We start from the raw sequence: 27,936 nt of genomic DNA, 5'->3' as shown, positions 1-27,936 counted from the left end.
TCTACTTAGCTCTGGACGGTCTAACAGTGGTACTGCACGTGCATCGGCAGAAGAGTGTACAAATTACTAGGGAATCGTCTAGCAACAGCAGATGACCTCATTCGTGAGGAAAACCGAACTATAGCTACCAGTAACTAACGAAATTGCAGGAAAAACTACGGGTTTACTTCCGTTTCTACGTAAAGATAGTCCCATTTGATATATATATCATTAGGGGACATGGTTTTTTTTACGCGGATTTTTCAATTAACGCGGTTTTTTTACGCGGATTTTCGAATTAACGCGGTTTTTTTAATGCGGATTTTTAACGCGGTTTATTTTTACGAGGTGCGTATCCCCCGCGTAAAAAAAACCTGGGTGTATCTGTAAGTCATTTCGATCTATGGCTTTGATATACTTGTGTCCATGCTTCTAGAAAATGCGAAAAAAGCGAAAAAAATTAAATCGTCTGCCAGAGCAAAAAGAACTGAAAATAAATTGTCGTTCAAGGAGTAAACAGCAATTTCGGTTACAGATTCAGCTTCTCTTTAAACAAGGGCAATAAATGTTTGAAAGATCACTAATCAATATAAACCAGGACATCAATACAATTTGTTTTAATTTATACTCAAAATACAAAGGTACAAAGGTACCTTTGGTACAAAGTAATGAAAAGACGGAACAAACAAAAATGGTACTGTCCCGTTCAAAACGGTACTTTTGGTCAGCCTAATTCTGGGAAGAGACCATCAGCTTGAATACAGTTGAGCTAACAGCGGCAATAAAGAGACCATGTGACCAAGCCGTGTCAAGGAAACATGATCCGAGAAATGAACGCAGTTGGTGGGACGAAACAATCATTTGCTTTGGACGTGTTCGGAGTGGACACGAATACAGAGCGATGAATGATACATAAAGAATTACAAACGTCATCATTTGGCACCCCAGTACGAAATATTGTACCAATAAGTCCAGATCTCACTTTATATTCCCGGATTCTTAAAAGTTTTCATCAATTATCGCTCGATCTTAATGTTGGATTTCTTGAAAATAGGTTAACAACTACGAAATTGATGATGTTTGTCCATGAACTGATTTGTAAGCCGGAAAAAAAGTTACAGAAGGGTTGAGTTCGAGACGAGACCTCACAGTTGACGTAGGTTTACTTAAAGCTATTCGTTTCACTGATTCACTGATTTGACTATATTATATTACAAAATTCTGTCATAATTGTGTGGTCTTGAAAAGAGCCGTTTAGTCTGATTGTTAGGTACTGCTTGTTCATTTCATCGATGATATAATCGAATGATGATAGCAGAAGCATGGTGATTAGTTGTTAGATGCCGCATAACACGATAAAATATGCCAAGATGGAATAAGATATGCTGAAAACTGCCCCAAGTCGCTGTGAACGAGATGGCTTTTGCGTTCTGTATGAACAAAATAATGAGAGCATATAGTTGGGCCCGATTATACGCGGGATTGAGTGGAAATATCACGGAATATATTTCCACTAACGGAATTAAGGTCTAAAAATAAGGTACATACACCCGGTCGTTCAGTATTAAAACTATGTTTTACCAAGACAGAAAAGGTTGAACAATCAATCTATAAAATCGCGGACACCAGTGGTCAGATAATGTGAATCTAAGACCAAAACAGGAAAGGCAAGATCCTAACTCTCACTGACAAATTCGAGAATGGCCTATAGAGTTAAGTCATTTTCGAGGATAATCGATGTCCTACTGCATATGGAGGGTGAATGAATAGCTTCTCCATTCCCATTTTCACTTCAGATCTACGAAACACGATGATGAATGCGCCAAGGCGAATTTCAATTGGTCAAACAACGCCTGCTACGAACTCACGGCAGAACATATGGTCGGTGTTAAGTCAGACTGGACCATGTGACATTTTTATGATTTCGAGAAAAACGAGTTTGAAGTTTGGTGCTATAAGGGCTTTTCATTGAGCGTTCAAAACAATTTCGATAAGTTATTCCTGCTGTGCGCAGGATTTTCCAAATTTTTCAAATGGACAATTTTCCAAAAAAAAAAAATCGTTTGCACCCCACAGAGTTCCCGAAAGACATAACCCTACGTCAATACTCGATTCATGTTTGGACATAATTTCATAAAAACAGTTCACTTGCATCGAAAGTGCTTAGATATTGTTTGTTTACGACTATGGGCCTGATCACGAACGTTACTTCACGGTGAAAACGAAATGAATTGTATGCAATCTGTATGCACTTCATATCGTTTTCACCGTGAAGTGATGTTCGAGATCAGGCCCTATATCATTTAGGCAGAATCGTCATTTGAATGAACGTCGTATTAAAAATCGTGCCTTTTTGTAAGCTCCTACTCATCGCACGGTAGGTTTACTTTGAGCTTGTTGTTGCAAGTATCAGATCTTCAAACGATGCTTAGCATTCAGTGTTAGAATAAGATACCCAGATTAGCAACAGTATGTCCTACCTCAGAAAACTAAAGACGAAAAAATAAGTAACTTCAAATTAAAACAAAAATAATTTTAAAAGTTAGGTCGTCGGTTCCCAGTTAGAAATGAAACAAAAATCTGAGCGACAGTGTTTTGGTAGAGCTAAATTTTTATTTTCAAATTTCAAGTATTTTAAGTATATGTGAGCTGTGTATTTTGTATGTTTATGCAGCCCATTGAATTATATACAGCATTATGGAAGACCATGTTTTGATCAGATGAGTTCTTTTCTAAAATTTATGAAATTGTTATAAACATATTCGGGAATCGGTCATATGGAAATTAAAAAGAGTATTGAGTGGCAACCAAAAATTTGGTAATCGGGTTCATTTGAATTTCTTAATTAAAGTTTTTTAATCAACTATCAACCATCAAATGGTACATAGCATAAACTGAAGATGTAATTTTGAGGGATTTGAGATGAGTATTCAAAATTTACCAAGGCGTTCTGTTGAGAAAAACATCGTAGTTTACACGAATTAAGTTTCGTGTAAACTTCTTCTTTTCATTTATTCTTTTCCTAATAAACAGAATCCCTATTACTTATTTCAGCTCACCACGTGATTCCATCTGTCGTTTAGTGCTTACAAAAACTGCCCTTTTTCTGCGGCAGTCGTTTCCCAACCTATCTTAGAAACACTTCCGCTTCCGTACCATTGATCAACTGTTGTATATTATTATACGTAGATAAGAAGAATGAAATCTCATGCCATAATAACAATCTGCGCGTCGTTCACTTGGCCCATCTTGAGTAGTGTATGGAAGAACAAAAAAAATCTCCACAGATTAGCTGCTGGGGTTGGACACGAAACTGATTTCCCTTGTCTATTTATGATCTTGCTTTCGTGATTTGATATCACACCGAGTTACCCTTACTTGCGGAGGAATCCCTCAGTCATGGTCACTTGTTTTGGTGTACACAAAAAAAAAGTTTGTTTTGAGGAACGAAGCTCAATTGTTACTAATATTGCTTGAAACCTAATATGTTGGAAAGGTAAACTTGGTGAGTTTTTTTTTCAACGACGCAAGTGTTGACCACTGTGCGAGTAGAAGCCATTGGCCCAACTGTTGCCATTAGCTTCGCAATATGATACTCTGCTGTTAGCAGTAGTCGTCGTTTTCAGCTTCAATGATAAAGGCAAACATGTATTGAAAGCTTATCAAACTTGGTTAGCTAGTAATTCGACGCTTTCGGTAGCAACCGCTTTTGTTCCTTTATTTTATGCATCAGAGATTAACGGAGAACACCTGAATTTATGTTAAACAAGTCGGGCTACTTACAGCGAGTGGTTGGTGCTCTTGAGCTCACTTGCAAGATAAAAAAACACCCTTTTCATCACGCTTTACTTTACAAAACATCACCGACATGCGAGGAAAAATATTTGGAGAAGAGTAAACCAAACCGTTTTCTCCCCAAGGTTGATTCGACGAAAAGGCGATGCCGACACTGTCAGACATGTAACCGGAAACCGACTTCTTGCAAAACGACGAGAAAATTAGACAGCTTCTCGGGCGCGGGGTGAAAACGGGTTGAAGGAACCGCGCACACGAAACAGCGTGCACACGTGAGTATGTGCTTGGATGCTCGGAATTTTTACATACTTTATTATGGCGAGCTGCCAGTGTGCTAATAACCTTCGCAAAAGGTTTTTTTTATGTATTTACTTTTTTTCTGTATTACTGGTCGGACTCGATTATATATAGTCGACCATTTTTTTTCAACAATTATTTTCAAATCCTATACATAATCGAATCTCAAGGAAATAATTTTTTCATTAATCTATGAATGTCAAACATTAATAGAAAAATAGCTTTTTTGTGATTCGGTTATGTATTGAATTCGAAAATTAACGTTGAAAGTGAAATTGCGATTATATATAAACGAGTCCGACCTGTTTAGTGATTTCCACGCTTTTGGCTGGTTCGTCACTTTTGCTTCCAAAAGCCAAAATTAAAAAAAATAAATTAGATTAGATTGCACCATTTGTTATACAATAGAGCCTCGCGAGTTTCATGGTAAATGTATAGTCCCGATTTTTTCAGTGAGTGATAGGTTCATGCGTTTTGTTTTAAAACGACCCACAGTGCGTAGAGCACAAACATCTTGTTATAATCGGATGTATCAATCACGCAACTTTGTTTACATAGATGTTCAACCATGTAAACAAACATTAGTGACCTTGGGAAAGCATCACAACGTGTATAGCAAGCGTATATACTGTCATTACCTACAGCGGATACTTCGTATAATGACAGCGTATACTAGCGGGTTCTTCATGTAATGACTATTTTCATAGGGATATAGAACTTGAAGCTGGTAACACTTTTATATATTTATGTCACTTTGATAGTAGTCATTTGTTCTGTGTTTAGATTGATTTGCCATCTCATCATGAATAGAGTGATTCTTGAATAACGTATGTTCAATGAAGAACCCATCATTTACGTTTTTGGTTGGATGGATACGTCAATAAGCAAAACTGCTACATTTACCATTCAAAAGGTTTTATTAAACCTCAACGATTGAACATTTGCTACTGAAAGAAGAATTCTTCATAAAATAAGTAAACCAGGCGAAAGACCTTCCGGACCCGGGTCAACAATGAAGGAGGGAATGTTGAAGTGCATTGGTCATTTTCATCGGGAATTACAAGAACGGTCTAAATCGTCTGAAGAAAAAGTTGAAATAGCAATTTAAGCTCGACACATGCTAAAATCCGATGTTACGTTTGCAGTAATGCAAATTAACTTATTTGGAAACGTATTTATTGTCTAGTTGTTTCTTGCCTTGGGCTTTATCTGAATAAGACTTAAGAATCAGCTCTTGCAGTGGATCGTACAAGCGAACGGAATAAGCATATTCAGTGCTTGCAAGATGGCTTTGTGCAATAACTCATTCCAGGGGGAGGTGAATCGAAAATCGAGAGTGCCGATGAACCGCTCTTCCCCGTGATTAAACATATTCTTAATGAGCAAACTATTCATCAACAGAAGAACTATAATACTAAATATCAGTGTTCGCTGGCTACATTATCTTTTGATCCATCATTTGGTTTTTTGTTTAAAAAACAGACTGTAAAATAAAATAGACTTAGAATTTAATACAGGGTTTTCCATTTCGGGCTTCCGAAAGTATACAGCCCTGCGCTGACAACCGTTTGACATAGGTGTCAACCAAAGCGTCATATCGTTAGTTGAATGTCTGCCATTTTACAATATGGATCGTTTTAGCATCGCACAACGTGTTAATTTTGTTAAATTATACTATAAAAATGATGAAAAACCGGCAAATGTTTTTCGAGCATTACGGACTGATTTTGATCGTCATGGACGGCCTACAGAGAACACAATCGCTAATGTAGTGCGTAAATTCGAACAAACTGGATCCGTAGCGGATATTGTGAAACCTGTGCATCATCGTAATGTGCGTTCGGCCGAAAATATTGCTGCTGTTGCTGCCAGTGTGGAGGATGACCCGAATGTTTCGATTCCACGGCGTGCTCAGCAATTGGGCTTGTCAAACACATCATTGTGGCGAATTTTGCATTTGGACTTGCACCTACATCGATATAAAGTCCAATTGGTACAAAAATTAGAGCGTGGTGACCATGGAATGCGTCGGGCATACGTCGATTGGGTGACGTCCGTAAATAAAGGAAAAAAAGAAGAAGAAAATAGAAACAACGAAGGGGGATAGCGAAAAGAGAATATTTGGATGTAAGTAAGCTTCCGCTCAGAATCTTTCTGTGCCCGAAACAACAAAGGTCGCATATTCTGCTCGTTTTGTGTTGTATGTTTCCCCTCGAGCTGTGAATGCTAGCGAATATTTCACTTGAAGTTTACCGCTGCAACTGTGTGCATCGTTTAGACGCGTGTTTGATGCTTGTTGAATGGTGATGCACGGATGATGCCTCTCGTAAAATACTCAGTGCAATGCGTACATTGATATAACGAAACAAATTGCGACATATGACCAATTAGTGTATTGTTCTCGCAAAGGCAAGAAAGACTCGTTGCTACTAGAAATGATTCTACAAAACCACGCAAGCCATTAAACCTATTCAGGGTCCCCAAAACTTTTTACTAAAGATTTATTTATGAACTTTCGACGTATTCGCAAATAATATCCGAAATAAATAAACAAACAAATTTCAAAAAAAAAAAGATTGTGTAGTCCTAACGGGTGTTAAATAAAAAATGAGAATTTTTTCAATACCTTTCAGTAACTCAAATAAAGAGCGTAAAATTTTCTTTCTCCAAGAAAATTGCTCTTTGGGCTCCTTAGAAACAGTAGGCGTGTTTGGTTTTGCTAGTTTGAATTTAGTCAAAGCAAAGATGGCGTCGAAACAGCACGTGCTCCGCGAACGCATTGTACGGTTCTACGAAACGCATTTCCAGCAAGGAAAAAAGTTCACGGTGGCACATTTTAAGGAAGAAAATGTATATCGTATCCTGGGTTCCCTGAACGTAGAGCGGAAGGTCGGAAGTGGTCGTCCGGTGACGATAATGACGAAGCAGAGGAAGACATCGTTAAAGAAGCTGTTTGACAACAAGGACGCAACCAGCCTGCGTGACGCCGGTCGGAAATATGGCTGCACCCACGTATTGGTCCATCGGACTCTCAAGATGGAAGGAATCGTCTGCAGGAAAAAGACGAGGTCGCCGGAGTACACGGAGGAGCAGATTGAGACGGTTAAATCACAGTGTCGGTGGATGACCAAAAAAATACCGCGGGACGTCTTTCGTTCTGGACGACGAAAGCTATTTTCCGCTGTCCAAAACGCATATTCCAGGAAATGATAATTACTACTTCAGCGACAAGTCATCCACACCGCCTGAAGTGAAATACAAGTTCAAGCATAAGTTTGAAAAAAAGGTTATGTTGTACATCGCCATTTCCGACCGGGGCATTTCAAAGCCTTGGTTTAAGCCGAGCGGTCTGGCAATCAACCAACAAATCTATCGAGAAGAGTGCCTCGATAAAATCCTGCTGCCGTTCCTGAACGAGCATCACGCGGATGGGAAGTACGTCTTCTGGCCGGACAAGGCGTCTTCTCATTACGCCAAGAAGACGCAGGCGTATCTTGAAGAGAAAAAAGATACCGTTCGTGCCGAAAGATCGTAACCCAACAAACTTGCCCTAGTGCCGCCCAATAGAGGATTTCTTTGGCTCACTCAGTGCCCTAGTGTATAAAAACAATTGGAGGGCCAAGGACACGAAGCAACTGACTACAAGAATCCGGAATTGTATCCGGAAAATGGACGTAAGTGCCGTACAACGTTCTTGTGAGAGCATCGCGACAAAGTTGCGTCGAACAGCAGACCACGGCCCTTACTCAGACATTCACTGACATTTTTTTGAAGGAAATACATTATGTTATTAATAAAAAATTCTGAAATCGATGAAAAAAAATGTTTATATGTGATTGAAAAAATTCTCATTTTTTATTTAACACCCGTTACGTCCTAAGCGGTCGTACCTCGGATACAACCCATCATTTTTTTTTTTAAATAAAAAAATGGAAGAATTTCCACGTGGAAAACAGAGGGAGGGGCTTAGTCAATGTCCACACTTAACCACTCCGAGGGTGGGCTTAATCTAAAATCATGCTTTTTCTGTCCACGTAGTATTTTGGTATAAGGCATTCAAAGACGACCGAGAAGAAATTAATGTTTTGCCACGTCAACAATGACCATCCACCTCTTCAATTGATGAAAACATCGACAAAGTAGAAGAAATGGTGGTCGGAAATCGTTATTTAATTTTGAGGGATCTCTCATGAGACCGTTCGTCATATTTTGGTTGATGCTTTGGGCATGAGAAAAGTCGCAGCCCGACAAGACATAGTGGTAGTGGGGGTAATGTGGTTACGTGTGATAAAGTGGTCATCTGCTTGTTTGGTAGTATAACTATTGAATATTGACACCGTATTGATAGTCATCTTATGTTCGAAGAATTTCATTACTTTTGAGTCACCCTGTACTACAGTGGAGCTGTCAAAATATAAATTAAAGGGTGTGTCACATCAAATTGCATAACGGAAAAAACGCTGTAGAAATTTAATTTTTAGGAATTATATCTTCAGCTTTCGCTTATAATCAGATAAGAGTGTATAGATCACGTTGGCCATGCTTCACTGTCAATTTTTCGTAAATTTGGAAAAATGTCGTCGAACGAAAAAGAGCGTCGTGAATTAATCCTGTGCACTCATTTCGAGAATCCGGAGTTGTCACATCGGGACATCGGTAAGATGCTGGGAATCGTCCAATCCACGGTCAGCAGAGTACTAAAACGATACTTCGAGAACCTAACCATCGACCGGAAGGTGAAGAACGGCAAAAATGGATGCTCCGTCAGTGAAAAAGATCACAAGCGCGTAGTTAAGCAGTTTAGACGTGATCCGAGAAGTTCGGTCCGGGATGTCGCCAATAAGCTGAATTTGTCAAGTTCATTCGTCCATCGGACCAAGCAGCGGGAGGGCCTGCGTACATACAAGGTTCAGAAGGCTCCTAACCGTGACGAAAGGCAAAACATGGTGGGGAAGACGCGAGCCCGGAAGCTGTACACCGAAATGCTCACGAAGCCGCATTGCCTGGTGATGGACGACGAAACCTACGTCAAAGCGGACTTTCGTCAGCTGCCGGGCCTGTTGTTCTTCTCCGCAGAGGACAAATTCAGCGTTCCGGAGGAGATTCGCAAGCAGAAACTATCCAAGTTTGCCAAAAAGTACATGGTGTGGCAAGCGATCTGCTCTTGCGGAAAGCGGAGCGCCCCCTTCGTGATGACCGGCACGGTAAACGGGCAGGTTTACCTTAAGGAGTGCCTACAGAAGCGCTTACTACCACTATTGAAGCAGCACGAGGGCCCGACCATCTTCTGGCCGGATCTCGCTTCGTGCCACTATTCGAAGGAAGTGTTGGAGTGGTACGAAGCCAACGGGGTCACCTTCGTGCCAAAGGAAATGAACCCGCCCAACGCGCCGGAGCTTCGCCCAATAGAGAAATATTTATTATGAATTATGAAGGCGATTATGAAGCAGGCCCTCCGGAAGAACCCAAAAGTTGTCAAATCGGAGGCGGACTTCAAGAGAAAATGGATTTCTGTTAAAAAAAAACACTACAACCTGACGTTGTACAGAACCTTATGGACGGGGTAAAGAGGAAGGTGCGAGCATACGGGCTTGGGCTCGAAGTATGAATAAAAAGAAAATGCCAAAAGTTGTTTAATAGTTTCTATGTTACTGTCTAAAATTTTCAAAAGGATCGGTCTACTGGGCGAATTTTTACAGCGTTTTTTCCGTGATGCAATTTGATGTGACACACCCTTTAAAACAAAAAACGCTCTCTCGGTAGCCATTCGGCCGTAGTTTTGTGCGTTTCGAATTTAAGGAATTTCTAGTGAAATTTAGTTTATTTGACCTGATATTTGCGACAAATCAACAGTTTAGACGACTGTTCACATATTCTAGGGGAGGTGAAGAGATATTTTGTTCAATATCAGCGATTATTTCGCATATTTCGCATTTCGTTGTTTGGGGGGCAAAGTGGTTAGTGGAGGAATACTACTGACAATGTTCTGTTTTCAAAAGCTTATATACCTTATCACCTTCTGCTCTTAAAGGAGTCCCTTTTGTGGTATGCCCAGGAAAAATATGCCAACCCAACCAAAACCAAGCCTCATTTTGGAAAACTTTGTGTTTTCTACTGCGTTTTTGTACGTATGAGAAAATTTTAATTACGTGAATAGGCCTAGCTCATTTCATACATGTACCTACTATTTCAATAATGATTTAAACAAATTTGGCCAAGAAAACATGCATAAATCTATCTCTTCTAGCGTGATATGTGCGAGTGATCACTTTAACCACCCCCCCCCCCCCCCAGGTGACACCTTTACATCCCCAATAAATATGTTCGATTTTTAATCTTTTTTCTAATAATTAAAAATGAACTATTTTAAATTTTCATAATAAAAACCGCTTACTATCTTGAACTACAATAAATTGAGCTACAATATTCCTCGAAGAACGGGAATTTTAGTGGTATGTGGACACAAGAAATGGACATGTTCCTTAGGGTGACCACATTCCCCCCAGTTCCCCTACTTGAACGATCAAATTCTGATCCCATGTTCATTCAACGCATAATTACTGGCGACGAAACATGGGTGTGATCGAAACTCAGATTACCGCTCAGTGGGACCCGTTTCAATAGAATTGAAGACTAAGAACGAACCACCGCGTGAATTGAAGGCCTGAATACAGCTATAAACATTATTCTGATGACAGGATAGTATGAATTTAAACGATCAGCGAAGCATTTTCTTCAAAAACGCAAATTCCTGGTAATATTTTTAAAGAATGTACATATATGAAAATACAACAAATAACATGATTACAAATAACTTCTCTCATTACAGCTTCGCTTTTTGTCCCACATCTCCATACAACCAACGCACTGTGTTATCCCCCTAAATGGTCCACAGTGGATTTTTAAATATCAGTAGTTAGGAATTCCAATCATTTCAAAATCAATGCCCATCGGCATCAGAACTCCGGTGGCATTTCGAAGCCCCATAGAGAGCTGCATTTCCTGCAACATTGCAGCACAGTTGCTGTAAACGCCAGTTTGCAGCGCACTTGGGCAATCATTCCAGTCCACAAAAACTAATTTATCGGTTGAGTGAAACAGCTCAAGCAAGCATTAATCAAATAGCGAATCGACATATGCAGCGATTAGCAAGAAGTTACGGAAACAGTTGCCACAACCACCGCGTTTGCGACATATTTTGATTCAGCTCTCGCCTCGCGGTTCGCTATGAATATGGCTGGTCTGGTGCATGGCTAGTCACAGATATCCCGCAAACATCGATTCCGTTTGACGAGATGAGATAAGATGTGACCTATCGATAGACAGGCATAATTGTTGACGTTCGTGGCTATTGACCTAACGCAATGATGCAAATCAGATGAGCGCAAGCGTCGCTACCTGACCGGAGTGGCTTTCATTTGCTGCTGGCAAACATATTTTCATTTGATGAACGTTCGAGATTGATTGTTTGCGTTCATTACGACCGCTAATACTATTGGTACAGTGTTATACTGCCGACTGTTTGCGCTGTCATTAATATTTCCAGTGAGTGGACGCGATTCCAGACGGAGAGTGCATACTTCGCGAGATTCGATTTTACCGGGTGAGTCTCCCAAGCAACAATGTTGTTATATCTGGAAGCTGGAGACGATAAATTAGGACAATAAAACTGCATGCATCCACTTACTTATCGACATTAATATCGAATTAGTGGTAAAGTGCTCGAGTATTCGCCATTGGAATTTCTCGTTGTTGATATTTCGAGTTCATTGCTTCCTGGGGCACATGTCTCGGTTGGTGCCTCACGCAGTCTTTCGAAAACGAATGATCATTAATTACAAAGCACAATTAGCGACAAGTGCGACGAATTCCGCGCATTATCCAATTTACCGTACGGAGTTACCCTGCTACCCGTGGACAGAATTTTCTCACATTTCCCTTAATTGAAATATTAAGTAGCCTTGGAGAATTCATCTGTTAATTATTAATTAAACATAAGCCAGTCCCACCAAAATTCCGTCGCTATTCGTTGGCTGCCTTTGCGACAAATGATGTCGCATAGTGAATTCCAATCGAAATCAGCTACGCTCTGAGCCCTCACAAAACGGAGAACATAGTTGTTCGACGAGAACGTGAGCCACATTTGTATGTACAGTGACTCAAACATGTAGTCGTGCTTCACCAGGCAGATCCCTTTTCCCTTCACATTTTGGAAGTCGAAAACAAGCTTTCGGAACATTCTATTTAGATCGAGTCATAGTGTCATATGAGAGTTAAAAGGTTTGCTATCTGTTTTTAGAATGATGTTTTTTATTTCTCGAAAAATGGCGAATGTATGTGCTAATGTATGAAAATTGACTCAAACTCATATTCGTACGCTAGTTGAAATCTCAACCCGATTTCGAAGGCGTTGGCCAATTTTCGAATTCCATCATTAGTATGGTATCCCTTGTTCATTGCAACTATCTTTAGCTGTCTTTAGCCTTATCTACGAGTTTTTTGTGTATTCGAAGGAGTATTTATCATTTTTTTCATCAAGTGGTTTTTTAAATCGTTATTTTTAGAAATGTTTCTGTGGTTTCTAAATTTCTTATACATATAACTTTTTACTGGGGTTGGTGTCGGGAGATTGTGTAAGAATATCAATAACTTTTGAGCAATAGTAATGTAACCATGTGCGAAATTTATAGATCGTGAGCTCGGGGTCATTGTCTTGGCAAAACTTGAATTCTGGATTTCACCACATTTTATTGACATTTTGCTTCATATTTTCCATCAGGATGTGCTCAAAAGTTATTGATATTCCTCCACAATCTTCCGATAAAATCCCAGTAAAAAACTGAGGAAGTTATCTGTGTAGGAAACATAGAAATCATAAAATTTCTAAAAATAACGATTTTTACCACTTGATGAAAAAAATGATAAATATTTCTTCCGGATACACAAAAAACTCGTAGATATGGCTGGAGACATCTTAAGATAGTTGCTGGAATACCAAACTAATGATGGAGTTCGGAAAGAGGCCAACTTCTTCGAAATCGAGTTGTGATTTCAACTAGCGTACGAATATGAGTTCGAGTCAATTTTCATACATTAGTACATACATTCGCAATTTTTAGGGGAAACCATTATTCTGAAAACAGATAGTAAACCTTTTAATTCTCATATGACACTATGACATTCTCTTAATAGAATGTTCCGAAAGCTTGTTTTTGACTTTAAGAGAAGGAAAAAGAGATCTGCATGGTGGAGTACGATTACGAGTTTGAGTCACTGTATATGCGGAGTGAGGTAAAAATAAACCTGAATAATAACAAATCATTTCTAGATTACCGCCGATTGTATTCCGGTGTTGTGTACAAAAGTAAATAAAACCTCCTTGCGGCTGTATACATACAGATGAATTGAAACTATTCGTACGGAATCGGTTGTGATAAAAATTTGGTTCAAGATGGTAGGATAATATTTCTTTATAGTGGGTAAACTAGCGATGTTGTTTGTTGTTAAATGAATGAATGGATATATTGAAATCTGTTCTAATTGTTATGCAGGTCCCGTTTTGAAGTGGCGAAACAGTGATGAATCCATAATATAAATTTTATAAACAAATAGTTATGATGTTGTTCATGCATCGCGTGTGCCCTCCCTGGCTTCAGGACGAGATTCGAGATCTTAAAATCCAGATTACAAGTTTTATAATGAGTTTCACGATTCGAACGAAATAAGACATTTAATGGAGGTTTCCTCTTTCTCGAGGAATACATAAAAATGTCAACATGTTACATGGGCTGAAAAGTCCAGAAATTTTTCAACAGATGGCGCCACTAAAAATGAACAAGATTCATTTCGAGAAGTTCATCTGTCATTAGCTTATGAGTGATGTTTCATGACATTTCGTTTATTTATTCACGAACTACACTGCCCATGTTTTTATAGGAGACGTAAACGATAAAATGAAAAAAATCGACTTTTCGCTGTTTCGCATTCTACACAATGTAATACGTTTGCTCAATATGCAAACAAACATTTTTTGTTCGAAAACATTTGAGCAATTTTGAAAAAACGTTTAAAAAAAAATCACCGTTTGTTCGCATAACAGACGTACTTCCATACAGCTTTCATACATCGTTCGAAAATCAACAATTGTCAGTATTATGTACTAATAAATCTACATTTGAATCGCATTCTTTGTAGAGACCAAATATACCTGTCACGATAGTGTCTTATTACCTAGTGTTTCCTAATAGATGAATATAAAGGGCGAACACGACATTATTGCGACACATTCAACAGGGCATAACTTTTTTACCATTGGGTAAAAATCAACCAAATGTTGCACACTTTCTCATTGATGTGTATTGTCTACATGCTGTCAAACTCGAAGTCGTGTTTTTCGATTCAACAAAAATGGAGGTGAACCAACGCGAGTCGAGATAACGAATTCTTTCCAAACACCTGCAATTTCCTGACTTGTCGCACCGGCAGTTGGGAAAAATGTTAAACATGCACCATTCAACCGTCTCCAGAGTGTTGAAGCGGTTCCAGGAGCGATTGACGTTGGACCACGGCAAAGGAGCTGGAAGAAAACCGGGACCGGATAACAAAAAGACGGAGGGAAAGGTGAAGCGGAAGATTAAAGCAAATCCCAACGTCTCAAGCCGTGATTTGGCTAAAAAAGTCGGCATGTCGCAGAGCTAAGTCCGGAATGCAAAGAAGAGAGCTGAACTACATACATACAAGGTACAGAACTTCCCAAACCGCGATGAGCGGCAACAATCGACGGCTAAAACTCGGGCACGGAAGCTCTACGAGAAGATGCTGACAAAATATGGCTGCTGTGTGATGGACGACGAAACGTATATAAAAGCCGATTTTAAGCAAATTCCGGGGTTGGAGTTTTTCACCGGCAAGAGCAAGTTCGATGTGGACGACAAATTTAAGAAGAAGAAAATGTCGAAGTTCGCCTCCAAATATCTCGTTTGGCAGGCCATCTGCTCTTGCGGACTGAGGAGTGAGTCTCTCGTGACAAAGGGCACAGTGAATGGCGAGATCTACAAATCTCGAGAAGCGCCTCTTGCCGTTCTTGCAGCAGCACGACGAAGCTCCGCTATTTTGGCCAGATTTGGCATCATGCCACTATTCTAAAAGTATCCTGGAGTGGTATGAGGCCAATTCTGTCCATTTTGTTCCAAAGGACATGAACCCGCCAAACTGTCCGGAGCTGCGCCCGGTGGAGAAGTACTGGGCAATAATGAAGCGGGAACTTCGGAAGAGCAAGAAGACTGTCAAAGACGAGAAGGACATGTTAAGAAAATGGAAAAAAAACTGAGAAACTGGTACCGGATGACACTGTGAAGACTTTGATGGAGGGCATCAAGCGAAAATGCGTTCAATTTTACACTCAAGGCTCCATCGATTATTTTTTCTTTTGATTTTCGAAGTAAATATATGTATAAAACTACCCTAAAATTTTGGTTTGAATCTAAACATTATAAGAAAATTGGCATGACATTTTCGGTGTCGCAATAATTTCGTGTTCGCCCCTTAAGAAACCATTGAAACGCTGCTCATATAATAACTATTTTCTGTACACGATGAACAAAGAGAAGCAATTGTGTATTTAATGTTATAATTACCTAAATTTCTGCATTTGAATCTTCAAGTAGATAATGAAACAATCAGATCAGTAGTAAAATTAAAATAATCATGGTTCTTAGCATTATAAGTCCTCGGATTCAACATTGAATTATTCCTCAGCATTTACTCATACCGTTGGAGTAAGTGACTCTATCATCTTTATGCGATTAATCGTGATATCGGTAAATCATGTTACTAAAATTACCAACATTGCAGATTGCCTCTACAAATTCAATCAATTGAAAAAACACGAACCTGCTGTTCTTCTCATATCCCAGAGTATTCTTCAGGAAAAAAGCACTATCATAGACTCGCAACAAATCAAGAGCACCTTTTCCAGACATTTCACTAAATTTCTTCCAAACCTTTCTGTTTTTTGTCCGATAACAACTGAAACTGCCGACGGAGACGTTTTGACTATTATCGGAACGCTACAAACAGAGCAACCTGGTGATTACGTCTAGCTATGCGGACAAACGTTCATTGAAACGATTGATTGTCCGCATAAATAGACGCAAGCGTTTTCCGGATAGAAAAAAAAAAGTTATAATCCGCAAAATCACCTAGGCCCTCCTTTTGCCGATAATATCCTTCAACTGGACAGATCATTTCATAGGTAATTTGCATGGTTATGCTTGTAGGCCAAAACACATCAAAAATGTGTTTTCCCAACACTAATGATGTTGTCGATTACGTCTTCTATGCAATTATGGGCAGTACAGTTGTTCAAGTGTCACTACCTGAGCATTCGTATAGAAAATGGAAAAAGAGGAATAGCGTATTTTGATCAAACTTTTTTTTTAGATGGGAAAAACTCCTGAACAATCAATGCAGTGGTTGACGAAATGTTCTTCCTCTTCTGCTATTTCGAGAACAACAGTTTCTCGGTGGTTTAGTGAATTTAAAATGGGCTGTACAAGCACCGCAGATGAACCTCACTCTGGAACGCCAAAATAGGCTACGAATCCAGAAATCGTAAAACAAGTGCATCGACTCCTTTTGAACGATCGTAAAGTGAAGTTACGCGAGTTAGCTGAGGCCGTAAGCATTTCAAAAGAACGAGTGGGACATATTTCGCACGACATTTTGGACATGAAAAAGCTATCCGCGCGATGCGTGCCGCGTTTGTTGACCATCGACCAAAAAGAGCAGCAGCCGATTTGGCGTTGGTGAAGCCTAATCGAGTGTAATTCTTTCGACGTTTTGTGACAATGAATGAAACGGGGATCAATTACCACATCCATGAGTCTAATTGGTAGTCTGCAGGATAACTGACAAGCATATTTCGAAGAAGTTTCGTACAAAGCACAGACAGGGAATAGAAATGTTGGAAACTCGCTATACTAAGTGTATTGCCCTCGAAGAAAATTATGTTGAGGAATAAATACAGCTTTGTCCTAAAAAAAGATTGTTTTCATTAAAAATCTTGGGAATTTTCAGCCCATGTAGTATTCGCTGTTGTATATTTAATTAGGTGCGCAATCAAGTTCCATTTATTTGTTGATAGATGACTCTAGAAGTAGGCGCTGATCAATTTTAACATATCCAAAATGCGGTAAATCAAGGTTAGGCATATGAAAAAACCGCTTTGCAACATATGAGCATTCTGGGATCATATATTTGGGTTGTGTGAAAATGCCCGATTCTGTACCAAATAACGTATGCATACAAAAAAGATCTGATTTGAGCGATTTTGCTACTGTAACAAACGAACTATTAAAAATTATAAATTTCTTTATTGCAATAGACTGTTAGGGAGTCTCCCGATCAACAAGAAAAAATCTTGTAGATCCTTCAGAAAATAACAAGTAATATGCGCTCAACAGTCGACAGTTTTCGTTATGAGATCGATTTTCTCAATTTGTATCTTCAATATGTTTTTTAAAAACGTAATTCTACATAAAAATAAAAATAAGAAATAGATAGCAATTCGCTGGATCAAAACATTGAAATTAAACATAAGTTTTAAAGTGAAAAATAACGAAATTCCAGGAAATTTCTACCTTTTCTTTTACGAGGGTCACTATTTATATTTCGGGAATTGGCAACACTGATGTCATGTGAGTCCATCTGACGGTTCCATCGTAAAGTTTGACATTTTTGACGATATACGTACTCAGAACATTTTGTCATACGGACGCTATTTGTTTATTTTATATTTAGTTGAAAGTTAGGTCTCGGCAAAAAATGGAACTGAATCGTGAACATTTTCGTGCGATGATTTTTTACGACTTTCGACGTGGATTATCACAACAAGAGTGCGTCAATCAACTTAATTTGACTTTTGGCGATGAATCTCCATCAAAAACCACTGTGTATCGCTGGTACAGTGAATTCAATCGTGGTCGAAGTTCGCTGTCCGACGAGTTTCGTGAAGGTCGTCCAAAATCGACTGTAGTGCCAGAAAACATCGATGCTGTGCACGAAATGATTAAGCAAGATCGTCATGTAACCTATTGTGAGATTGAGGCATCCCTAAGCATTAGTTCCACCAGCATATATGCGATTTTACATGAACACTTAGTTGTGCGAAAATTATGTTCACGTTGGATCCCACATAATTTGACAATCGCTCAAAGAAAAGGCTCGTGTCGATTGGAATAAATGCTTTGAAAATTGGTTTAAGCGCATGCAAAAGTGTATCGACGATGATCGAGTACTTTGAAAAACGAGTCCGCTTTCTCATTCCCCGGAATCGAGCAATGAGAGGGAACCCATGCTAAGGTAATCTTGAATAATTTTTCGACCAAAACACTCAATAGTTGTCTTATTCTTGTTAGGAAATAAGATGAGCGTTTATCAACCTTCATTGAGCGGATTGCCTCTAATGAGCTGAGACTGTCTGAAAAAATAAAATAGTGGTCGATGGGCAATGTTTCAATGATCCCCAGTGCGTAGTATATCGCACCCAGTTCAGCAACATACACGGAACAAGGATCTTTGAGTTTGAAAGAGGAACTGGAATTTTCATTGAAGATGCCAAAGCCAGTGGACCCGTTTATGAATGAACCGTCAGTAAAGAACATTTTATCAGATCTAACTATGCCCCCATATTCTGCCGAAGATATCGGCGGAATAGAATCTGAGCGTAGATGATCTGGGATTTCATGGATTTTTTGTCGCATGGACAGATAAAAAATGACAGAGGAATTGCAAAAGTATGGGAAGCAAACTTGGTTGGAGATGCCTGGTGAAGGGTGCACGTCGTGGGTAAGGTACTCATGGTATAAAGACATAAAACTTGACTGAGGAATCAGTTGGAGTAGATTTTCGAAGTTATCAATCACCAATGGATTCATGATCTTGTAACGGATGAGAAATCTGTAGGATAATTATGTGAACCGAAGAGTAAGTGGGGGTACTAATGCCAAAACTTCGAGACTCATCGTATGTGTCGAATGCAAACACCCCATGGCTATACGCAAGCAACGATATTGTATTCTCTCCAGCTTGAGAATATGAATCCTGGCAGCTGATCGGAAGCAAAAACTGCCATATTCTAACACTGATAATATCGTTGTTTTGTATAACTGAATGAGGTCTCCTGGATGGGCACCCCACCATGTTCCGGTTATTGTTTGGAGATTAAGCAAAAGCAGTCGTCCCGGACCTGCGTTTGGGCTTGGAAAAGGGGTCTTCCAGCCAGTTTGCACAGGCAAGTACAGTTCCTCTGGATCTAATTTCGTTCCTGATTCTCGGTACGTTTTCAGTTGCATTTCTTCAATAAGTATGACAATGTCATACAGCCATTGCCCATTCGGCCAACCGCGGTTACTCCCAACGGAATGCACACAGAACAGCATGATTGAAGCTCCCAAACCGCCCGGCACAGTCGAGCACCGCTGTCGTCTCTCCGCTGACTGCTCCTGCCACTCAAGACATTCCGTTCCTGCGTTCGGAACTGGTGAGGGAGTCTTCCAACTTGCTACCTCAGGCAAGTACGACTACAGTACCGTTCCTTCGCTTTCTGAAATCCGCCCCACTAATAGTGTTGCCTACATCGACGGTGCGGCTGATACCGCACCTTACTCTGATGCTCCCGTCGTTTCTGCTGTTTGTCGGTCATCATTCACCGAATCAGAGGATACATCGTCACCGTCACCGCTGACCGTTTCCAGCCGTCTGTGGTTACTTCCAACGGAATGCGCGCAAAATAGCATGATGGAAGCTCCCAAACCGCCCGGCACAGTCGAGCACCGCTGTCGTCTCTCCGCTGACTGCTCCTGCCACTCAAGACATTCCGTTCCTGTGTCCGGAGTTGGTGAGGGAGTCTTCCAACTTGCTACTTCAGGCAAGTACGATTGCAGTACCGTTTCTTCGCTTCCTGATATTGGTCCCATTGATAGTGCTGCGTACATCAATGGTGTGGTTGATGCCGAGCCGAACCTCGATGCCACTGTTGTTCCAGCTACCACAACCTCGCATTTCAACGCTCTTTCTTCCAACCGTCATCAGGAAATCAGTGTATATTACCAAAACGTTGGCGGTATCAACAACAAGGTCGACGATTTCCGGGTAGCTGTATCAGACCAATGCTACGACATAGTAGTTCTCACGGAGACTTGGTTGGACTCACGTATACTCTCTCACCAAGTGTTCGGCTGCGATTACGATGTTTTTCGTTGCGATAGGAACGCTGATAATAGTCGTAAGGCTAGAGGCGGAGGCGTTTTAGTAGCCGTGAACTCTAGACTTGAGACGAGGGCTGTAGAAAACCAAAAATGGTCTTGTCTAGAGCAGGTATGGACGGCGATCACACTTGGCGACCGCACTTTATATCTATGCGCATTGTATATCCCTCCTGACCGAACACGAGAACGTGAACTTATCGAGATCCATTGCCAGTCAGTTTTCTCCGTTCTGGAAGTCGTAAAAGCAACAGATGAAATCATCTTGATGGGTGATTATAATATCCCAGGAATCTCCTGGAAGAAATCACGCAACGGTTTCCTTTATCCGGATCTGGGTCACTCAGCCCTCCATTCCAACGCGTCTTTCATGCTAGATACTTATAGCTTAGCCACTCTCTCGCAAATTAATCACGTCACTAACGAGAACGGCCGTAGCCTGGATCTTTGCTTTGTGAGTGCGCAGGACACAGCCCCATTCTTATGCGAGGCTCCCGCTCCTCTCGTGAAACTTACCCCTCATCACCCACCCTTGCTGGTTGCCGTTGGCACAAAACTGTTACAGGATATCAATATTTCACCTGTAGTCGTTTCTTACGACTTTCGAAATGCTGACCATCGTAATATCAGCCAGTTGTTCTCTAGCTTCAATTGGGGCGACATATTAGATACCGCTAACGTCGAGTCTGCAGCTGTAACATTCTCCAACGTCCTGGCATATGTCATTGATAGATATGTGCCAAAGAAGAAGTGTCTCCATACGTCCCGAAAACCGTGGCAAACACGCGAACTTCGACGAATGAAATCCATAAAGAGGGCCGCATTAAGAAAGTTCACCAGATACCGCACACAATCTCTTCAATGCCAGTATGCGAGAATCAATTACGAATACAAACGTGTCGCGAAACAATCTTTCCTGAATTATCAGCGCAGAATACAGAGGAAACTCAAATCCCGCCCAAAACAATTTTGGAATTTTATCAACGAGCAGCGCCATGAAGCTGGCCTGCCATCGTCTATGACGTTCAATGGAATTGCGGCCTCTACTCAGCAGGATATCTGCAACCTATTCTCAGAAAAATTCGCCAGTGTTTTCACCGATGAAACATTAACCGACGACTATATCAGGCATGCTGCTAGCTACCTCCCCCGTTCTAGCCAAACTCTGAGTAGGTTCGACATCAATACGGAGATGATTTCAAGGTCATTCTCAAAGCTCAAAACGTCGTTCAACCTGGGACCCGACGGTATTCCTTCAGCTTTTCTCAAAACGCACATGAATGACCTATTGATCCCGCTGCTCCACATATTTCAACTCTCTGTAGCCACCGGTGTTTTTCCGACCTGTTGGAAAATATCGCATATGTTCCCAGTCCATAAAAAGGGAAATAGACGAGATATTAACAATTATCGCGGCATCACTTCGCTTTGCGCTTTGGCAAAACTATTTGAGCTCGTTATTTTGGAACCGCTAGACGCTCTCAGCAAACCGTACATAAGTACTGACCAACACGGATTCATGACGGGCCGCTCCACCACCACAAATTTACTGTGCCTCACTTCTTACATTACCGACAGCATGTTGAAGCACGCCCAAACGGACGCTATTTATACGGATCTGACTGCAGCCTTCGATAGATTAAACCACAATATAGATGTCGCCAAACTGGACAGGCTTGGGATTAACGGCAACCTTCTACAATGGTTTCAATCATACCTCACTGGCCGTCGACTAGCCGTCGTTATAAGTGATTGCCAATCCCCTTTTTTCGCTGCTACGTCTGGTATACCACAAGGTAGCCATCTGGGCCCCTTGATATTTCTGATATACTTTAATGACGTAAATCTGGTAATTGAAGGTCCACGGCTATCATATGCTGACGATTTAAAAATTTACCTTCAGGTCAGCTCGATTGAAGATTGTCGCTTCCTTCAACGACAGATGGATGCTTTTGCCGATTGGTGTATTCTAAACCGAATGGAGGTTAACCCCGCTAAATGTTCTGTCATCTCGTTTTCGCGCACGAGACAGACCATATTGCACAACTATGTCCTGTTCGGCACGGAAATTGAGCGTGTCAACGAAGTCAAGGACCTGGGTGTCATTTTAGACGTGCAACTCTCTTTCAAACCGCACATCACATACATGGTGAATAAAGCATCCAGAACTCTGGGGTTCATCTTCAGGATTGCTAAAAGTTTTACCGACATCTACTGTCTGAAGTCCCTCTACTGCTCCCTCACTCGCTCCATCTTAGAGTATGGTGCAGCTGTTTGGACTCCACACTACAGCAACGGTGTCGAAAGGATCGAATCAGTTCAACGAAGGTTTATAAGATATGCTCTGCGTAGATTGCCGTGGACTGACCCCCTCCGATTACCGAGTTACCAGAGTCGATGTCAGCTGATCAGCTTGGAAACTTTGTCGGTTCGTAGAGACACAGCCAGGGCTTTGATGATAGCTGATACCTTACAAGGACGCATCGATTGTCCCGGTCTTCTGGAAAAAATTAATTTCAACGTTCGACCTCGGGCTCTCCGAAATAACTTGATGTTACGATTGCCCGCCCTACGTACAAACTACGGCATGTTCGGTGGATTAAATGGTCTACAAAGACTTTTCAACAGGGTAGCCCAGCTGTTCGATTACCATTTATCCCGAACGCTTCTTCGTCGGAGATTTAGCTCTTATTTTACTGAACAAACAGTCACGTGATTATTGTTTTTATGTGTATCTTTAATATGTGATGACTGTAATTTGATGTAATCAGTTGTAACACGATGTCATTTGATTCATGTTTAGATTTAAATGTAGATTTAGAATTTTATATATCCTTAAGCACATCATTGGGGCCCTTACAGCCCGTTGATGAATTGACAAATAAATTAAATTAAATAAATTAAATTAAAATTGATTCTTTGCTGGCATTTCTGTTTCAGATACGCAATGTGTATTCCCCAGGTACATTTAGAGTCAAAATATACTCCAAGGTATTTGAAAAACATCGAGTGCTTGATCGTTTTGCCGGATAGGTGAAGCTGGAATTGGGCGGGTTCGTGCTTCCTAGAAAAAACGACCATTTCAGTTTTCTCCGTAGAGAATTCGATACCCAGCTTGAGAGCCCACGTGAACAGATTGTTCAGGGTATCTTGCAAGGATTTTTGCAGAACGGCGGGATTAGTACCCGTGATGGAAATAACTCCATCGTCTGCAAGTTGTCGCAGCGTGCAGTCTCTAGTTAGACAATCATCTATATCATTGACGTAAAAACTGTACAAGAGGGTGCTTAGGCAGGAGCCTTGTGGTAGGCCCTAGTGATCCCCGATTTTTTAAATTAATCGTTCATCAGCTAATCGAATACTTTTCAGCAGTTTGTTATTCGATACGATTAATCGCCCCAAATAATCGATTAATCGATTAATCGTCGCACTGAAAGAACGAATTCGTTAGACTAATATTTCTTTTTTGCTAGAAAGCCATCCGGAGCCGAAAAAGTGTTCATCCCGCCTGAAAATCAATTGAGGGGCTTAGAATACAAGGGGTGTAAGTGACTTGATCGATTTCTCTTCATCAACTTTTTCTTTAGTTAATAACTCAATTGCAAAAACGATCCAATTTAAGTTTGCTATAGAATCTGATAGATGAGGTTCTGACCTATCTTCCACATTGTCAAATACAGCTGACCAAAAGAGAGAGTCGATGTAGATGAATCGATCAAATCACTTACACCCCTTTCATTCTAAGCCCCTCAATTATTATCTTTTACGCTCCCCTAAACTCGTAAACGAAGTTTAATTTACCAGTTAGGGGTGCGTCAAAGATTATGATTGATTTTCAGGATAAAACTGCAGTGGCCGTAGGTTTTTTTTTCTTTGGGTTTGGATCGATTAATCGACGTAAATTATTCGTTCGCTTCGATTATTGGCAGCGCAGTATTCGTTCGATTAATATTCGATTTCTGTAGGAAGTATTCGATTAATCGATTAATCGAACGATTATCGGGGATCACTAGTAGGCCCATAAAACTGTATCGAGAAGATTTCAAGCTGCCATGATTGAAAAACATGTGCTTTTCTGACAGTAAATTGTACAGGAAATTATTCAGAATTGGTGAAAGTCCACGATTATGAAGTTTCTCTGAGAGAATTTCCATGGAAACTGAATCAAATGCCCCTTTGATATCGAGAAAAACGGAAGCCATTTGTTCTTTGCGAGCAAATGCGATTTGGATTTCAGAAGATAGCAGCGCGAGACAATCATTTGTCCCTTTACCTCGGCGGAAGCCAAACTGCGTATTTGACAGCAAATTGTTCGTTTCGACCCACTTGTCCAAACGAAGTAGAATCATTTTCTCTAACAATTTACGAATACAGGATAACATTGCAATCGGCCTATACGAGTTGTGATCGCAAGCCGGCTTGTTGGGTTTCCGTATGGCTATCACTCTCACTTGTCTCCAGTCATGCGGGACAATATTCAGCTCCAGAAACTTGTTGAACAAGTTCAGCAAACGCTGTTTTGCCAAGTCGGGAAGATTCTTCAACAAGTTGAATTTAATCTTGTCCGACCCCGGAGCTGAATTGTTACATGAGAGGAGGGCAATTGAGAATTCTACCATCGAAAAATTCTCATAGTCGCATTGGAGCGGAATGTCGCGTACGACGCTTTGTGCAGGAACGGAATCGGGACAAACCTTTCTTGCAAATTTGAAAATCCAACGGTCAGAGTATTCCTCACTTTCATTTGTATGGTTCCAGCCACGCATTTTCCTAGCCGTATTCCAAAGAGTGCTCATAGCGGTCTCCCTTGACAAACCATTGACGAACTTTCGCCAATATCCACGCTTTTTTGCTTTAATCAGACATTTTAGTTTGGCTTCTAGAGCTTGGTGCTTTCGAAACCATTGCACTAGTCCAGTTTTCCGGAATTTTTTGAAAGCGGATGATTTTTCAAGGTAGACCTTTGAACACTCCTTGTCCCACCAAAGTGATGGAGGACGACGTCGTAAAGTGGTAGCAGGAACACGTTTCTTTTGAGCTTGAAGTGCGTTTTCGTAAATCAAACTCGATATAAAATTATACTCTTCGAGTGGAGGAAGTTCATGCATTGAAACAAGTGCTTCAGATATTATTTCTGCAAATTTTCTCCAGTCAATATTTTTCGTGAGGTCATACGCAATATCGACTGACTCACGAGAACCTGATTCATTGGCGATCGATAAAATTATTGGCAGGTGGTCACTACCGTTGGGATCTTGGATTACCTTCCACGTGCAATCCAGGGATAACGAAGAAGAGCAAAGTGATATGTCTAGCATGCTTGCCCGTGCAGGAGGGTTGGCTATTCTAGTTGCTTCCCCAGTATTCAAAACTGTCAATTTGAAGTTGTCACACAGATCATAAATCAAAGTGACACGGTTGTCATCGTAGAGTGAACCCCATGCTGTTCCATGGGAGTTCAGGTCACCTAAGATTAGCCGCGGCTCCGGCAGTGCCTCGATTATATCAAAAAACTGATGGCGGCCAACCATAGTTCTTGGAGGAATATATATCGAGGCAATGCAGAGGTCTTTGCCATTGATTTGTGTCTGGCAAGCGACAACTTCAATGCCTGTCATCGATGGGAGAGCGACTCTATAGAAGGAGTGGCATTTTTTGATCCCCAATAGTACGCCACCAAACGAGTCATTTCGATCGAGGCGAATAATGTTGAAATCGTGGAAATTCAGTTCGTCGGCTGAAGAAAGCCATGTTTCACAGAGGGAAAATACATCACAGTTAGAACTATGAACTAAAAATTTAAATTGATCTAGTTTAGGGATGATGCTTCTGCAATTCCACTGTATTACAGTGGTCAAATCCTTGAGCTCTTGCACTGAATCAGGCATCGAGGGAAATGAACGCTGCTAAAAAACCACATTTTTCTTTCAAGAATGTTCTCACAATCGGAAGCAAACATAATACTATGCTTTTAAGAGGGTCATTTATATTTAAAGCACTAGCTAACCCGGCAAACTTCGTCCCGCCCATTTACTTGATTGATTCTCGAGTAATGCAGAAATTTGTGTTTTATTTGTATGGCAGCTACCCCTAAGAGAGGGGGGAGGGGTATCTAACCACCATAGAAACATTCATTGCACCCTAAAGTTTCCATATGCCTAATTTGGTTTAATTTGCTTGATTAATTCTCGGGTAATGCAAAAATTTGTGTTTCATTTGTACGGCAGCCCCCTCTAAGAGAGGGGGAAGGAGTATCTTAACACCATAGAAACATTTATTGCATCCTATAACCTCCGCATGCCAAATTTGGTTTCATTTGCTTGATTAATTCTCAGGTAATGCAGAAATTTGTGTTTCATTTGTATGGCAGCCCCCCCTTTGAGTGGGGGAAGGACTGTCTAACCATCATAGAAACATTTATTGCATTTATTGCCCCCCCTTTGAGTGGGGGAAGGACTGTCTAACCATCATAGAAACATTTATTGCACCCTAAAACTTTCACATGCCAACTTTGGTTTCGTTTGATTGATTAATTTCCGAGTAATGCAAAAAATTGTGTTTCATTTGTATGGCAGCCCCCTCTAAGAGAGGGGGAAGGAGTATCTTATCACCATAGAAACATTTATTGCATCCTAAAACCTCCACATGCCAAATTTGGTTTCATTTGCTTGATTAATTCTCGAGTAATGCAGAAATTTGTGTTTCATTTGTATGGCAGCCCCCCCTTTGAGTGGGGGAAGGACTGTCTAACCATCATAGAAACATTTATTGCACCCTAAAACTTTCACATGCCAACTTTGGTTTCGTTTGCTTGGTTAATTTCCGAGTAATGCAGAAATTTGTGTTTCATTTGTATGGCAGCCCCCCCCTTAGAGAGGGGGGAGGGGTCTCAAAATATCACGAAAACCTTCCCCGGCCCCAAAAACCCCTACATACCAATTTTCATGTTGATCGGTTCAGTAGTTTCCGAGTCCATATAAATCAGACAGACAGACAGACATCACTCCATTTATATATATATAGATTTAAAATATTGTCCACCAGGTCAGAAAGCGCAAGCAAACCAGATTGTGGCTGTTGCCTCGACCGCGAAAAAGGAACAGACGTGTTGGGCTCTGCTCCGGGAAGTGCTGAGGACCCCTGGTGCGTAGAAGAACCGCTTAAACCAGGAGGTACTTGCTTCGGTCTATTCTCAGCACGTTCGATACGAGGTTTCATTCTAACTTGGGAAGTTTCGGTCTTCTTTCTGGGGAGTGATGGAAAAGAAGTAATTTTTCTTTTCCTAATGGCACCCTGCGATGTACCGGAACTTCCTGCATTGGGAGCGTCTGCAACAGGCTCGCCGTTCTGCAGAATGGAGTAGGGATTGTCCTGAGTCGTTGAGGCGGAACTCTTAAGCATTTCTGCATAAGTCCGCTTGGAACGTTCCTTTAAGGAACGCTTGAGTTTTTCCCCTCGTTGTATGTACACCGGGCATTGAGAAAGATCATGGGGGGCCCCGTCGCAATGAAGACACTTGCGCTCTTTTGCGCAAGAAGTCCCATCATGACTCTCTCCACAATCTGCGCAACGTTGTTTATTGCAACAATAGGCGGCCGTG

At 40.8% G+C, this 27,936-nt stretch overlaps 2 protein-coding genes across 3 annotated transcripts in view; one reads left to right on the top strand and one right to left on the bottom strand.

Moving 5' to 3' along the window:
- LOC129764178 (uncharacterized) overlaps positions 1-27,936 on the bottom strand; it is a 228,558-nt gene that overhangs the window by 47,790 nt on the left and 152,832 nt on the right. The window lies entirely within an intron of this gene.
- Positions 11,634-27,936, top strand: part of LOC129766236 (uncharacterized) — a 204,794-nt gene continuing 188,491 nt past the window's right edge. Inside the window, exon 1 of the mRNA XM_055766753.1 lies at positions 11,634-11,674. The gene's annotated coding sequence lies outside the window, so the exon portion shown is untranslated. The remainder of the gene's footprint in view (positions 11,675-27,936) is intronic.

The sequence above is a fragment of the Toxorhynchites rutilus genome, chromosome 2 (assembly GCF_029784135.1).
Source record: "Toxorhynchites rutilus septentrionalis strain SRP chromosome 2, ASM2978413v1, whole genome shotgun sequence".
NCBI lineage: Eukaryota > Metazoa > Arthropoda > Insecta > Diptera > Culicidae > Toxorhynchites > Toxorhynchites rutilus.
The sequence above is the reverse complement of the archived record's forward strand: the minus strand, read 5'-3'. Positions and strand labels throughout refer to the sequence as shown.